Consider the following 13,173-nt stretch of genomic DNA (forward strand, 5'->3'; position numbering starts at 1 on the left):
GCCGGGGGCTGGGTGGCAGGGACCGTCCGAGGCTGCCCCGATCCGAGGAACGGCGGGTCTCACCTCCGGCGCCGCCGCCTGGGCTCCCGCGCCCACCCGCCGCCCTGGCCGCGTTGCCCCGGGTGAGGCTCAGCCGGGGTTGGCGGAGGCGCCCCCGCGACTCTGCACAGCAGCCTCGCGCGCTGGCGTCTGCGGGCATCTTAGCCGAGCGCGTGCGGGCATCCTTTCTTCGCTGGGAGAGGGGGCGAGGCGGTGCGGGGCTTCGGATGCCTGCTCGTGGGGGGGCGCCGCGCACCCCGCTCCGGCGTCAGCAGGACTCGTCCATTGTGCCACCCGGATAATTATTCAACTCTGCAGCATCCACTGCACCTTTGCCGGGTTCCCTTCCCCTTGCTACAGCATGCCCCCTAGCTTCGGTCCTCTGACACCTCCCCTCGCACTGGCAGAGGACGAGCCGGCATGGTGGTGAAAAGAAAGCGCCTCCGACCCGAGCATCCGCGAGTTGCCCTAGAGCCCATCAATCAATTTATCCCCGGCCAGACCAGGCACTTCCCTAGGGCTCCCTCTAATCGCATCCTTTTCTGTATAAGGCGTGCCTTGGCTTCCAAATTTTTTCCCTTTGGTGTTAGATTCGCGTATTAGCTGAGTCTTTCCTGTTCGGTAATGGATGTGATCGATCTATTGGTTTTTCAACCCATCAGACGGTCTCACATGTAATTTGTGTGGTAGGTAACTTTCATTGTTCTAATTGCTGATAGCACCGTATCATAATGACAAATGCAGTCTCAGTTTGCGCTCTCAGGAGCATTTTCTGTCTTTTGCTCTAAGTTTCTGTTAGGGCAAGTATTTTTATTTATAGAGAATGTTTGAATAAAGTATTTGATATAAAATTTCCCAAGTTATGAAAGAGAAAAGTTTTGCATTTCTTCATTTTTCAAAAGCAGGAGATTTGATTACTAATCATAGCCTACGGTTGAATGAAAGGAAGGATTTAATATTCAAGATGAGGTTTTTTAACTGCCAAATCGGTTATTTCTGATTTTATCTGAATTTTTATGTTTTATTCAAAAATTTTTACAATATCATGTATGTAACTGTTACCGAATTTTTCTCTATTTTTCTAACTTCTATCTGTAAGGATAATAGGCTTCAATTTTGCATGCTGTATCTGAAAGATGAAATCTTTTTTGAATATATAAGAAACAACTGTTGGTTACTTGATTTTTATGTTAAAAATTGTTTACATCTCATTATTTATAAATAAATGAGTCACTACCAAAATGTGTTTTATATTTGTGATCCTCCCTTTTCATCTTTCCTTGTTTAAGCTTGTTGTGTTAACCCTTTTGATAAAACAAAATTGCACATAGGTACTGCAGAGGCATTTTTAGGATACAGTAATTGTTTTATGGCACATGGAAGTGGCGCACATAGAAAAGTTGTGGTGTAGGTTCAGTTGCTTGGTTAGGAAATGACCTTGCAATTTACAAAATGGACACCTTTGTGCCTTGGTTTCCTTATATGTAAATGGAGATAATACTCATTTACTCTAGTAGGTGGTATGCACAAATTCAGTAAATGTGTTTTCATAGTGTTTTTAAAGAAAATTTAAATATTTTAGCTGATAAATGATGAAAATATTTCAGTGTAAAATACAGTGAAAAAATCATTAGGATTTTTCTTGGCATATTAGAATGGCTGATTTACATTGACTTTTGCTTTGGAGAGGTATGCCTCTAAATTGAAAAATGTTTCTTATTATCAAGGGTTTTTAATACGTATAGACGTAATATTAGATTTTATAGTCAATACCTATGTCTAGTTAAAAATATAGATGTAAATAGTTAATACTGATGAAAAATTATATGACTTAAACAAGTAGAATATTGAATTAAGTTTGTGAAAAATCATATATTCAAAAATACTAAGGCTTTTTAAAAAATGTGCAAGTCACACAATCCAAAATACACAATTGTGACATTTGTAAGGAGTGACTTTTTTATTATTCATGTTTGTAAATATTCATATCTTTGGAGACAATGTATTAAAACTGTATGAGATTATGATTATACATTTTGCTTTGTTTTAGGAATAAATTAAGATAACCATTTCCAAGTGCTTGATTTTCATTATTACACATGGGAGCTTGTGATTTTCTTATTGGAAGATTAATTCAGTCAATTTTCATAGCAAAAACTACTATTAAAAGATCATATTATTAGATCTTTTACCAAAGCAGTGCTTTTGGCCACTTTGTGGGAAAACTTCATATAGCTAATAGTGCCTTTAAAATTGTATGGTTTCTTTTTTTGAAAGTTGATTACATTTTATAATGTTTTCTTAAATGGTGAACTAAAATTTTGCTGTCACTGTCACTCGGGTAAATGCAGTGAACACATGGTTTTTCTTAGCCCTTTGAGGACAGGAACTGACCTTAGACTTATTGTCATAAATCCAAAGTTGCTAGTATAGTGTTGAGCAAATAATGGGGGCCCAATTTTCTTTATTGAACAAATAAAATGAATGAATGAAGACTATTGAATTATTATATACTGAGTGAAAATTTTTAAGAGATTTGTCAAATTTTAATTAGTGAAACATATGGCTTTATCTCAAGAGAAAAAATAGAAAAATTAATTTGGAAGTTCTTTGACTTCCATTTACCTGTTCAGATATAATTCCTTTACCTGAACATTTTTGAACTGGCGCTAGATACTGAATCATGTATATGTTAGCACCCCTTCATTTATGATAGTTTTCTTCTTACTTACTATATGCTAATTTTTTTCTTATCTACTATAGCTCACTTCATGAAAATATACATTAATCTTTTTTAAAATTTCTCCTAAACTAGATGACTGTGGAACTGTGTTTGATTCTTTTTGACTTACGTTTCCCAGTGAAATGTTAATAAAAATTAATACATACATGTAAAATTAATTACATGCTTGTAAGTTAAATCTTGTGATAAATGTCTGAGTCCCTAACTTTAAAAATAAATGACCTCTGAGACCTTTTGTAAAATTTTATAAATTTATAAACTTTTATAAAATTAAGAATCTTATATTTTTAGCTTATCACATTTAGCTTATAATTTTGAATCTCTGTGCACTATTATTCCTGACTTAGAATGGGATTGATTATATTTTAAAACTTGTAAAGAGGTTTGGAACTTGGGACTTATTTTCTCAGAAACAATATGCTTAGTGGTTAGATTCACAGCCTGCTAAAACCTATTTAACCCATAATGTACTTGAATGATAGGCTTATATTAATAATACTAGAGCGTTATAAGGTTACATTAATAATAATTAGTATAAATGTTATATTAAAATATGTATAATACTGTGTATGACACTTTTTCTATGGGAAAGATTAATTTCAAGTCCATGAGGAAATGCTGGGAATTTGTTACTCTTGTGTTAGACATGACAACATGATGAAAATCTTGTTGTTTCACCCACTGGACATGAAGAGTGGGACCTTTCTCAGTTCAATGAATGAAGTACCCTTACATTGTCTGGGGCCAAGAAGTGAGAGCATGAGAGAAATCAGAAGGCACCAGGGTCTTCCACGTAACTTTACCTGCTTGGTCTTTGGTTTTGTCAACTGTAAAATGACAAGGTTGAAGGTCCCTTTTAGGTACAAATACAATTCTAAGGCACTTTGAAGCTCGGTATAACCTTTTTTTCTAAGAGTTCATTTTCCCTTTCTAATATCACTGCTTATGTACCTTCCTTCAGGAAGTTTCTCCTTTCTGTGTCCACCTCTTGGAGGAAGATGATCTTAATCTTTGCTCATATTCTTTTTCTCTTCAGAAGCAAGACTGTGCAGTTTTTTGAAGGAGATTTTTTTGTTATGTTTGTTTTGGTTTTTAATAAACTCCCAGCGCTGCTAAGGAATTAGGATTATTTCCTATGTTTCCTTCTTTTTAGTTTTCACTGACAGCTATTAGTAAAGTCTGGGTAGATTTTATTCATACTTTGGAGAAAGATAATATTTAGTGAATTTCCAGGGAATTATTTTTGAGGAAAAATACTGGAATTCAGGTCTTGAAGTGGGAGTATGAAGACATAAAGGTGAATTGTGGCCTGGGAGTAGGGTTATCCCTAAAGTCCAGTCCATCTTGTGGCTTTGGCTTTCTTACCTAAGTGCTGTGGCGCTTTGCTGATGGCATGGTATGGAGTCGTGGCATGGTGGGGTAAAGGCAGGTTGAGAAAGTGAGTTTATGAGCCCCTTGAGAACAGGGACAGTTTTGTTGCTAATGTTTGGTTGATTATCTTGTTTTGCTTTACTTCATTTTTTTGTGTTCCTGGTGCCTGCTTTTAGTTTACCTTAAAGGTAAATGGAATTTGAGTGTATGCAGTTACTACAGAATAACAGAAAAATCATTCTCTTAGGAGGGTGAATGTTGTGAGAAAAGGGGTTATGAAACAGCTATGTTTGTTATGTGCAGTGGAGTATTTTTTTTTTTTTTTGAGTTGGAGTCTCACTCGGTTGCCCAGACTGGAGTGCAGTGGCCGCTTCCGGCCACCGCAGCCTCGCCTGCTGGGCTCCGGCAATCCTTCCGCCTCAGCCTTCCAAGTAGCCGGAATTACAGCCTTGCGCTACCACACCCGGCTGATTTTTTTTAATTTATTGTAGAGATGAGGTCTCGCTGCCCCAGGCGGGTCTCGAATCCGCGGGCTCAGGCAATCCACTCACCTCAGCCTCCCAAAGGCGCGGGATTACAGGCTGAGCCACTGAGCCTGGCTTGCAGTGGAGTATTTTATAGGTTTTTAATTCACTTCGTATTTGGAGATTGATGGTGTTCAAGAATAATGTGTAACATGGTCTTAGAGGAAAGAAGTAGCATTGCATGCTCGCTATATGTGCATGCACTGTATGGGCACTGTTACATTTGTTATTTAATTGATAGCAAAGTCCTATGAGGATTTTATTGGAGAAAGTTAACTGAATTGAACAACTCATTTATTCTGCCTAGCACAAACCAAAATTCTCAGGGAACTGCATTCTCTCTCCTTTCCCCAATAAGTTACTTTTGAAGCCGTCATTTTAATGACTTTATAACTGCAATTCTGCCTGCCTGCTATCCTCTCCTCGTTTCAGTTGGTCAATCTAGTGGTGATTACCACATATTCCATGGTAAACCAAGTATTCATTCAGAACATAATTATTGAAGGCCAACTAGGTGCTAGAAGAATAGGTATATGTCCTCTTGGAGGTAACAATGTAGTAAGAGACAGATATTGAACAAAACACACATTTATCATTAGCAGTTGTGAATGCTAAATGCTGTAAAGGAAAAAAGGGAACCTACCTTACTTTGGCAGTCAGGGAGGGCTTCATGGAGGCAAGATTAGTGAAAGTTAGATGGAAAAGGAAGAGAATGAAAGGAACACCTATGAAAGCAGATTAGAGAGACGAAAGAGCCTGGTAGGTTCAAGGAACTAAAAAAAGACCAGAGTAGATGAAACATGTACAAACGGGATCATGATTTGATAGATTGTGGAGGCTGGCAGGAACCCATCTGTGTAGGGGCCACTTCCAGCTTGGTTGACAAGGACCAAGAATTTTTGGTCTATGGAGGGTTTTAGTCAGGCTAATAACTGGATTGGATCTGTTTTGTTATAAAGATCACTCTGTATTGAAGGAGGCTAGGGAAACCAATGACAATTCTGTCCATTTCTGTAGTTTATGGGCCTGGTTCTAGATACTTGCACTAAACCAGATCACTCAGAGCATCTTCTGGGCCCTGAGGGCCAAGTGGTTGAATAATTTGTTTTCTTTCCAGCTGCTGAAGCTATAAGATATAAAACTCTGAAACTGTTAATGGCCTTGTTTCTTGCCATGTGAACCAGATAAGCAGAGGCATCTAGAACAAAGAGTGCAAAGAAGTAGATGCATGGAGTTCTGACTTACTCAAGATCCTTTCTTCGTGGTCCTGAGATTGGGTTCCAAGAGACACCCTAGTTAGTATCTTGATGATAGATGCTCCTTTTTTGCCTAAACTAATTGGAATTGTATTTCTGGTGCTTGTCAGCTAACCAACCGAGTTCTCTCATAGATTAGGCAGTTTGTACAGGGTCACATGGCTAACAGAAATGGAGGTGGAGTTTGAACACAGATGGTGTGGTTTCAAAGTCTCATGTTTTTTCCTACTGCCCTGTGCTGCCAAGGTACCATTTTTTAAACCAATGATCATGGAGTCCTAAGGAGGTGGATTTTGGGTGTGGTGACATCTACTGGATGATAATGGCAGCAAAGTTTTTTTGGTGTGTTTGACAGTAGTAGTCCAGCTTCTAGCCATTCTTTCCTCCTAACATTTGCCCAGGTCTACTGCAGTAAGTTAATGTTTCTGTATTGACTAATTCATTTGAAAATAAGTTAATATTTCTGTGTTGACTAATTCATTTGAAAAGAAGAAAAAACTTATGTGTCAGGATATGATTGACTTGTTTGATTCCTCTAACAAAAAAGATAAAGTCTGTTATGTTTTCACTGTGTGCTTACAGAAGTAAGCTTTTTTGTTTTTCCGTCTTTTTAAATAGGAACATCTTTGTCTTATATCTGTCTTTGTTGGTAAATTTTTATAGCACTCATGTACTAGAGGTTACATCAGAGAATTAAGACAAGGTTAAGCAAAAAAAAAAAAAAAAAAAAAAAAAAGAGGAACAGATGAAGCATGTTATGTTTTAGTCGAGGATGAATACTATCATTCGTTTTTTAAAATGATAAATTTAGTGGGTACAAATGCAGTTTGTCACATGGATATTTTGCATAGGGTTGAAGTCTGGGCTTTTAGTGTAACCATTACATGAATAGTGTACATTGTGACCATTAAGTAATCACATTCTGTACTTCCTTCCACTCTCCCAAGTCTCTGATAGCAGTGATTCAACTCTTTATGTTCATTCATACATGTTATTTAGCTCCCACTTATAAATGAGAACGTGTGGTATTTGTCTTTCTGAGTTATTTCATTTAATATAATGGCCTTTAGTTCCTTCCATGTTGCTGTAGATTACATGATTTTATTCTTTTTTATGACTGAGTAGTATTCCCTTTTATGATGTATGTATATTTTTAGGGGTGCTAAAAATATGAATACACATTTTAGATATGATGTTTGCTCAAAAGATGGCATTAATCAAATGAATGCTAGTGTCACCATGCAACAGGCAGGACAGTAAAGAAAGCGGCAGAGGCACGGTTGAGCAAACGTCATATTACACATTGCTACTGTAATTCAATTTTGAAAAATAATACATAGATAACATTCTTTAAAATGTATCTTTGGTGCCATTGATGAACACTTAGGGTGATTCCATATCTTTGCTATTGTGAATAGTAGCACCGATTTAAAAAAAAAAAAATCCAAATAAAAGCTTTGTGATACATATATATATCTGTTTTGTTGACATTTTCAAAGTGTGCTCGTTTGGTTTCACTGATTTTTCTATATTGATTTCCTGTTTTAAATATTGATTTCTACCCTAATTTGTATTTTTCCTTTTGCTTACTTTAGGCTTATATTGCTCTTCTTTTTCTAATTTCATAAGATGGAAGCTTAGATTATTGATTTTGGATCCTTCTACTTTTCTAATTCAAATGGTCCCCGACTTACCATGGTTTGACGTATGACTTTTTGACTTTAAAATGGTGGGAAAGTGATATGCATTCAGTAGAAAGCATATCTCAAGTACCCATACAACATACTGTTTTCCACTTTCAGTACAATATTCCAGAAATTGTGTAAGCTATTTGACACCTCATTATAAAATAGGCTTTGTATTAGGTGATTTTACCCAAATGTAGGCTAATTAAGTGTTCTGAGCACATTTAAGGTAGGTTATGCTAAGCTATGATGTTTAGTAGGTTAAATGAATTTTAGACTTAACAGTATTTTCAGCTTGCAGTGGCTTTGTTGTGATGTCACCTCTCTGTAAGTTGAGAAGCATCTGTGTATGCACTCAGTGCTATAAATTTCCTTTTAAGCACTGTTTGTGATGCACCCCACAAATTTTGATAAGTGGTATTTTCATTTAATTCAAAATATTTAAAGTTTTTTCTTGAGACTTTGAGCCATGTGTTATTTAGAAGTGTGGTGTTTTATCTCCAAATTTAAGGGATATTCCACTTACCTTTCTGTGATTGCTTTCTAGTTTAATTGTGTTTTGGACTTAGAGCATTCACTCTATGATTTCTGTTCTTTTAAAATTTTTCAGGCGTATTTATGATCCAGAATGTGGTCTATCTTAGTTAATGGTTTGTGTGAACTTGAGAAGAGTGTGTATTCTGCTGTTGTTTGTGAAGTTCTACAAATATCAATCAGGGGTCTAGTTGATTTATGGTGTTATTTAGCTCAACCATATTCTTACTAATTTTCTGCCTGTTGGATCTGTCAATTACTGATAGAGGGAGGTTGAAGTCTTCAATTGTGATAATGAATTTGTCTATTTCTCCTTGTAGTTCTATCACATATTTTGATGCTTTGTTTAAGTGCATATACATTGAGGATTGTTAGGTCTTGGAGGATTTACCCCTTTATCTTAATGTAATTCTTTTCTTTATTGCTGATAATTTCCCTTGCTCAGAAGTCTGCTTTGCCTATAATTGATATAGTTACAGCTTTCTTTTGATTTGTGTTAGCATGGTATATCTCTCCATCCCTTTACTTTTCATCTACCTGTATAGATTAAAGTGGGTTTCCTGTTTACAGCATATGGTTGGGTCTTGTTTTTTTAATTTGCTCTGATGGTCTCTTTTAATTGGTATGTTTGGAACATTCTTAATTAAAGTGGTTATTGATGTAAATGGATTAAAATCTACTATATTTGTAACTGTTTTGTATTCATCACACTTGTTCTTTGTTTCCTTTTTTATTTTAAATCTTCCTCTCTTTTTCTGCCTTCTCTGACTTTGAGTATTTTATATGGTTTCATTTTCTCTTCTCTCTTGGCATATCAGTTATACTTCTTAAAAAAAATTTTTAAGTGACTTCCCTAGAGTTTGCAGTATACGTTTACAACTAATCTAAGTGTGTGTTTAACTATCACTAATGCCATTTCACAGGTAGTGCGGGTACCTTATCACAAAGTGTTCTGGATTCTTCAGTCCCATCCCTTGAAACATTGTTGCCATTCATTGCACTTACCCATATAATCCTTTGTTGCTATTATTATTTTGAGCAGTTATCTATTAGAATCACATAGGAATAAGAAAAAATAATTTTATCTTCATTTATTCATTCTCTAACATTATTATTTATGTAGATCTGAGTTTGTGCCCTATATTATTCTCCTTCTCTCTTGAGGCACTCCTTTTGTCAGTTTTTATGAGGCATACCTACTGGTGACGAATTCCCTTAGTTTTTATTTGTCTGAGAAGGCCTTTATTTCTCCTTCACTTTTGAAGAATAATTTGGCTGAATACAAAATTCTAAGTTGATGATTTTTTTCTTTCAACACTTTAAGTATTTCATTCTTCTCATAATTAACATTTTTTCCTTCATCTTTGGTGTTCTGCAGTTTGAATATCATATACGTAGGTGTAGATTTTTTTGTATCTGTCCTGCTTGGCATTCTTTGAGCTTCATGCATTTTCCATTTGTTTATTTCTTTAATTTTGGTTGAGAACCCATATGTGTTAGGCACTGTACTGGATGGACATCTTACACATGTGATGTAATCCTCACAACAACTCTGTGAGGAGTAAGATTTTCATTATTTGAGGTGGCAACCAGAATTTTTTACACTAAAAAATACACTAAAAAGTAGCTAAAATGTAGCTGCCTTATGCATACTACTGACTCAAGCTTCCTTTAGGTGTAGGGAAAAAACGGAATGATTTTGATTTACCTGTTAGGTAGCAATACTGGAAGTGGATGTTGGCGATTGGTTTCAGAGCTCAAGCCATGTGCAGTGATCCAAATTAGTGTCCCATACTCTGGTTTCTCTTCAGATTATATACATATTTTTAAAAAATTACTTGTAAGGTAGCAATACTGGAAGTGGATGTTGGCTATTGGTTTCAGAGTTCAAGCCATGCGCAGTGAAACCAACTTAGTATCCCATACTCTGGTTTCTCTTCAGATTATATACATCTTTCATCCTTTACCAAATTAATGTACCTTCAAAGTACACTAATGAATGAAAATGGCTGTATTGTATCATTTTAATAAGATGCAGCTATTTAGACAGCTATGACACACAGTCAAAAGTTGACTGAATTAATTAACAGAGATTCTTGTGCCCTGCTTTAAGAGTTAAAGATAATCTCAAATCCAAATTGATTTGGTGCTATTACTAGAGAGAATTCCAGAGAATGAGTAAAGTTCTTTTTTGAGGAAAGTGGAGAGTGATGGATGATGAGTTTGATTTTGTATACGTTGAATTTGAGTTAGGGAGATATCTCTGTGGAGCTGTCTGGCAGACTGATAGCACAGGATTGAATATTGTCAGGGATGTGAGAGTTGTTTGTGTAAGTTTGTGTAAGCAATTTAGAGGGGCTTGTTCAAAATCTGGTAACAGGCCAGGCACAGTGGCTTACACCTATAATCTCAACTCTTTGGGAGGCCAGCACAGGAAACTTGCTTGAGTCCAGGAGTTCAAGATCAGTGTGGGCAACATAGTGAGACCTTATCTCTACAAAAAGAAAATATACAAAAGTTAGTCAGGTGTGATGGCATGCTCCTGTAGCCCCAGCTACTCTGGAGGATGAGGTGGAAGAATAGCTTGAGCTCAGAAGGTTGAGGGCATGGTGAGCCGTGATCACTTCACTCCAGCCTGGGTGACAGAGTGAGACCCTGTCAAATAAATAAATAAGTAAATAATAAATAAATAAATAAATAAATAAATAGAGATAGATAGATTTATGAATAGGAAAGAGTGTAAAAGGACATGGGATATACAAAAATGTTGACTCCTGTCAAATAAACAAGCAAATAAATAAATAACTGGGAATAGATGGGTTTATGAAGGGGAAAGAGTGTAAAAGAACATGGGATATATGAAAATGTTGACTCCTGACATATATTTAGAGAGTGGAGAGAAAAAGGAGAAACAGAAGAGGATGCTGAAGGTGTGATCAAAGAGGAGATAAGGTGTTGCATTCTGAGATGACTTCTTGGACAGGGAATGAATGAGTGGGGAAGCAACGCCAAAAGTATGTTGATGGTTTTGAAAATTAGAGGAGAATGAATGAATTGTAAGAACTTGGTAAGGACAAAAAAGTTTTATTTTAATGAGAAAATGAAGAGATAGGATCAATTATTTATGTCAGAAATAGATATTTCAGAGATGGAGATCTGGGAAGTAGAACTGTTTAGGGGTCTGTACATAGACACGTGATGGATTTAATAGAGGAAGGTGCTGCTCCTCACATGGTGACCAAAACCAGAAGTACTGGCAGTGCAGCCCGGCAAGGAGATGGGGCATGATTTTAAAAGGCTTGCTCTAGTCTGTGTGCTTCTAACACTTGCTCTGGTGTTGGCAAGTAGGACAGGCCACATCATTTGAGGTGGGAATCTTGGAGAAATGAATGGGGTTGTGCATTACCTACTGATTGCTCTATTACAAGTGTGCAAGTATTCTTCTTATTGCAAAGATAAGCTTTCTTCATGATAGAAGCAGTCCACAACTGTGTGCCTCATGTGCAGTAGATCAGTGTTACTATTCATAAAAATTCTAATTTTTATTGTCACAGAAAGAAATGAAATAGAACATGTCTCTTAATGGATTAATACATACAGAACTTAGTTTCATTCATTAGCATTAAAAAGAAAACATAAATTTCTTTTTTGTAATGCTATACTAAGTACAGAAAGATGATATTAATGACCTGTTATCAGTTGAACATGAATTTTAATATGCATTTCTTGTAGTAGTGATGGATTTATGAGTTTCTCAACAGTTTTAAATTTATTAAATTTATTCACTCATTATTAACTGTTATGTGAAAGGTCATATTAAGACCAGAAACTGCAATTAAAATAATATTTGTTTGACTATTCTTATGAAATCTTTGGGTAAAAGATATAATTTTAATAAAAGGGCTTTTGAAATAAGTCTATAGTAACATAAGGTGCTATTGTTAAATTTTAAGTCCATGGGACTAGGACCATAGACATGGCTATGACTTACATTTTTAAATGAAGTATTCAGCATGATATTTCAATGTTTTTAATGTAACTAATGACTAGAATAAATAATATTTGTTGTGGTTATCAATATAGCTTTATTATTTCGAATTTTTAAATAGCTCGCTACAATAATAATGTTGAACTTTAAAGAGAGGTAGTGGTTATTTATTGAAAATTAGGTCTCTTATTTTTAATTGTTTTGTTTCTATTTAAATCTATTTTTCATTTGCAGCAGTCTCATCAAATAATAGAATGATCTATAATTGATTTTTGAGGATGACAGTGAATTATGTAAGTTAGATATAGATAAGTTTCACCTTAAGAAAACTTAATATGAATGAGATTACTAATGGGGTGAATGTAGACAGAAATAAGAGAAAAGGTCCAGGGGCTAAATCCTGGAGTACTCAGAGAGTTAGAGGTACAGAAGATATGGAGAAGGATGCACTAGCAAAGGAAGCAGAAAAGGAGGTAGAATGAAAGCCAAGAACTTGAGGTGTTCTGGAAGTCCGTTATAATACTTTAAGAAAGCTGTGGGCAGTAGTGGAAAACTGTCAGGGGAGTGGGGATGGGATTGGCAGTTGAGGGAAACTGCTAGGGCAGGGAGGGGGGGCATACCTCATCAAGGGTACCTGCATAATCAATGTTTGTATACGTAATCCTGAATTGTATCCCACATATTTATAAAAAATAATAAGAATACAGGAAGTGTCTGAAGGAGTGAACAGCTGCATCAGATGTTGTTATAGGCTGAGTGAGAAGATGCCCGAGAGCTAACCATTGGCTACAGCTGATAACTGATCTTGGTAAGATGGTGGTAAGATATTTTGTTATATGCCAGAAACAAAAGTCTGAATGGAACAGATTTTAGTGAGAATTGGAAGAGTGAAATCAGATAACTCATTCAAGAAATTTTGCCGTAAAGGAGGACAGGAATAAGAAGAGGGGTGTCTGGAGGGAGAAGTGGGATCAAAAGCAGTTTGCTGTTTTGTTTTTTTGTAAGATGGGTGAAATTATAGCATGTCTCTATG

At 36.1% G+C, this 13,173-nt stretch overlaps 1 protein-coding gene across 1 annotated transcript in view; it reads left to right on the plus strand.

Annotated features, from left to right (window-relative positions):
* The window catches only part of WASF1 (WAS protein family member 1), a 59,804-nt gene that overhangs the window by 798 nt on the left and 45,833 nt on the right, over positions 1-13,173 (plus strand). Inside the window, exon 2 of the mRNA XM_021718054.1 lies at positions 400-545. The gene's annotated coding sequence lies outside the window, so the exon portion shown is untranslated. The remainder of the gene's footprint in view (positions 1-399; positions 546-13,173) is intronic.

This window comes from Carlito syrichta, unplaced genomic scaffold, assembly GCF_000164805.1.
Source record: "Carlito syrichta isolate Samal-C Ts95f unplaced genomic scaffold, Tarsius_syrichta-2.0.1 Scaffold311768, whole genome shotgun sequence".
NCBI classification, from domain to species: domain Eukaryota; kingdom Metazoa; phylum Chordata; class Mammalia; order Primates; family Tarsiidae; genus Carlito; species Carlito syrichta.